We start from the raw sequence: 3849 nt of genomic DNA, 5'->3' as shown, positions 1-3849 counted from the left end.
CCTTTTGGCATTCCTGATATGAAATAAATCCCTTGCTTTATCCTCTCTAATCTTCTACTGGCTGTGAATTTTCTGCTGGGATCTTCAGAGCCCATCCAATTGGGGAGGAGGTGAATTGCGAAGGAATCAGAAGGAAGAAACAGCAAAGGCAAAGGTCTGGAGGCATGGTGCTTTTAGGGAATGATGAGGTGAGTTGGCTGAGGGGGAAAAAGGGCCGTGGAAGATGGAGATGGAAGTTAAGAGTAGGGGTATACCTTGCATGCCATCACAAGAAAGAAGACCTTTTCCAAAACCCATGACGGTGTTGAAGCAAGACATTGACTTGGTCTAGGTCTGACCTACAACCATGGCAGCAGCAAGACTGGACAGATCAGATTCGAAATTTGTTTGTAAGGTAGAGTCAGCAGTTTGTGAGACAGAACAGGAAGAGAAAGTATCTGTCAGACTTCAGAGAGGTCTCCATTCACCCCCTCAGGGACCAAAGTGTCAGTTTACCCCCGGGGTCCCCCACTAGGCTCATTAAGAAGTCTGAAAAAAAAGAATTAAGGCTTCCCTGGTGGCGCAGTGGTTGAGAGTCCGCCTGCCCCGATGCAGGGGACACGGGTTCGTGCCTCTGTCCGGGAAGATCCTACATGCCGCGGAGCGGCTGGGCCCGTGATCCATGGCCGCTGAGCCTGCACGTCCGGAGCCTGTGCTCCGCAAAAGGAGAGGCCACAACAGTGAGAGGCCCGCGTATCGCAAAAAAAAGAGAAGTCTGAGTGGGACCCCGTGCAGAACCTAAGTTTCTTTAAAAATACCAAGCACAGGGCTTCCCTGGTGGCGCAGTGCTTGAGAGTCCGGCTGCCGATGCAGGAGACGCGGGTTCGTGCCCCGTTTCGGGAAGATCCCACATGCCGCGGAGCGGCTGGGCCCGTGAGCCATGGCCACTGAGCCTGCGCGTCCGGAGCCTGTGCTCCGCAAATGGGAGAGGCCACAACAGTGAGAGGGCCGCATAACGCAAGAAAAAAAAAAAAAAAAAAAAATACCAAGCACAGTCGGGCTCTGTGGCACAATAGATAGCGCATTGGACTTCTAAAAATACCAAGCACAGATAGGAAGCATCCATTCTGAGGTGGGGTAGGGGGAGGACAAAGGCTTCCTGAGCTCCCAGAATAAGAACTGACTTAGGGCTTCTACCCTGACTCTCAAAATACGGGCTACGGAAGGGTCTTTGGAATGGGGAGTAAGGCATCTGTTCTACCCTGGAATCCGGGGGATCTGAATCTATCCTCATCACTACACCCCTACTTTCTGCACTGGGTCTTGATCCACACCCTGACCACGACTTCCTCATCTGGGCCCAGACATTAGTATCCCTTGTAGATCATCAGGTGGGTCTCTCTGACTTATATAAGTTAGCCCCTACCCCAGGCATTACATTTTTTCTACCTCCTCAGCTCAGCTCCTTTAAGACTGACTGATGGTCTGACCTCCACTCTCTCCTTTCCTACATCCTCCTTCCTTGGCAACACATGCATGCCCTCCTACCAGTTCTGGAAAATCCTGGCCAGAAAGAGATGACACAAATGTGAAACAATACACATGCCTGTCCCTTTTACAATGGCTGCTGAGAGCCCGAGCTGGGACCAGCGACCCAGATTTAGTCTCACTTGTACATCCGGCTCACCCTGGGAGCTCTCTGTGTTTCCGCATCCTTATCTGTGAAATGAACCTTATGTTGCCCTACCTTTCACAGAGCAATCGGGAGAATCAAGCAAGGGAATATTTCTGAAAGTGACATATTTCTGTAAGCTCTTGTTATTTCCACTTCTTTTTGTTCCAGGTATGGATTCTTTTAAATTACAAGAGTCTAAAAGTCCATTTGTCTCTAAAGTAAGTCCCGTTTTCTGTAACAAAAAATAATTAAAGTCCTTTACCTAACCTTAGTACTTAACTCATTTCTGCCCATTTGAGCATCTTTCTGTTTAAAAGGTTTTGGCTGTGCTTTTCAGTTCCTTAGCAGCACATAAAGTAATTTCCAGCTTTCAGCTTCATTCTAGGGGCAAAGCCACCCCACCATTTCCTCAATAGTGGTAGCTGTTGTAGCTGGTTCACTCAGAATTTTTGAAAATGTTGGGATGAAAGCATTGAAAAAGAGGTTTGAACCATGGTTCATTCATTCACTTAATAAACATTCACTCGGTGGGAAATATGTGGTAGATGGTAAACTGCATGACAGTGTCTTTGCATGTTTGTTTATTGATGGGATATGTTTGTTTAGTATATATATTTTTTGTTTAATTTATGTTTGTTTAATGGCTGAATGGCTGAATGACAAACCCCTTCCTTCACTTCCTTAGGTTTCCCTGGCTGGAGCCCTGGTTTCTCTGATAATCACAGTATATAAAAACACATGTGCACTCACTGCTCCGGCACAGTGCTCAGTGCTGTGCATTTAATTCTCACAGTAACTGACTGTGGTAGGTGCTATTGTCATTGCCATGTTTTACAGTTGGGGAAACTGAGGCTTAGGCTGCCACTGGCTTAAGTACCACGTGAGTCCAGGAGTTATGTTCCATCCACAGAACGGCACACTGCAGGAAGCTGGTCAGCGGTTTGATCTGTAAGTAGATCTGACACAAAGCAGGATAATTTTTGGAGACATTAATCCTCATTTCCCTCTTTCCTGCTCCCATTTACTGGCTCGGTTATTTCTTGTCCTGGGGAAAGTTTAACGTAGGGCAGGCAGTGCAGAAAGATTGGTTTCTTCTCTTGCTTTGTTTTCTACTGGCTGAGATCCAGACGGTGTGCTCCCAACTCTGAGCAGAGTTTCAGGCAAAAGGGCTATAAAGTATCATTTTTGTTATGCACTTGATAGAGTGATTACTTTAGCAATTTTAATATTTCAAGAAATGACCTACTGATGCTGACATACTTGCATTTTTTCCCCCTCCAACCCAATTATTTCAAGTGGAGGAAAATCTATTGTAAAAAATATAAAGGTTGCAAAAAAACAAAAAGTGAAGTGACCCATCAGAGCTATTACCAATACAATGAAGGCCTTGAATAAAATCATTAAAAATGAAATGGAAAAAATACTTCTGCAGATCTGCTGAGATCATTATCATAAATACAATATACATGCAAGTTTTGCAAAATAGGTTCTTCATTAATTTTATTTTGGCAATTCCCATCTTTGTCTCTATGGTAGAATGTCTTTCTGCATATTAAAAATTAAAAGCCATTTAAGTAACACAATGGGATAGCCATGATTAATAGAGCTAGTGCTGTTAACCATGGAAGCTAAAGCAATTGAAAAAAATGGAAGTAGTAACACATTTATAACTTTGCTAATGTCACATTACAAAGAAGAATATTTTAAGTTTAAAATATTTAAAAAATTTTAAAATTTGCTTGTAAAGGCAATGTCTTTAGTCTTTGTCAAGTTTTTCCTTGAAGTTTAAGATTTCATATTTGTATATATAGTTTTTGTTTATCAAAATGTGTGCCATTTTATGAATAAAGTTATGTGGTATTTACTTATAGAAAAATAAGCTCTTTCTGCTGTCCATAGAAAAGTTTGGATCCTGTTCTACAAGAATATAGGAACCCGGATATATTTTTCTAATTCTGAATAAGGCTCAGAGTTCCTTGTAATTGGAGTAGGTAACTGTGCTCTAAGTTTCAGGAATTTAAGTAATTTAAGGAAATGTGAATAGTGGTCACGTGGAAAAATACTTAGATGATTTGAATTTGGTAATATTGAATACTTCAAAATGTATAATTCAGGCTGATTTTCCTTTTTGTTTCTTACCAGGGTAAAATGTTATTGTTTAGTCAATAATGAATGCAGGTTGATATTAGAAAATA

The 3849-nt window shown here is 42.4% G+C and overlaps 1 pseudogene; it reads right to left on the bottom strand.

Annotated features, from left to right (window-relative positions):
- The window catches only part of LOC103069957 (dnaJ homolog subfamily C member 14 pseudogene), a 6368-nt pseudogene extending 6071 nt beyond the window's left edge, over nucleotides 1-297 (bottom strand).
- Between the last annotated feature and the right edge of the window lie 3552 nt (nucleotides 298-3849).

The sequence above is a fragment of the Lipotes vexillifer genome, unplaced genomic scaffold (genome assembly GCF_000442215.2).
Source record: "Lipotes vexillifer unplaced genomic scaffold, Lipotes_vexillifer_v1.1 scaffold13, whole genome shotgun sequence".
Classification (NCBI taxonomy): domain Eukaryota; kingdom Metazoa; phylum Chordata; class Mammalia; order Artiodactyla; family Lipotidae; genus Lipotes; species Lipotes vexillifer.
This window is presented reverse-complemented; position numbering and strand designations above follow the sequence as displayed.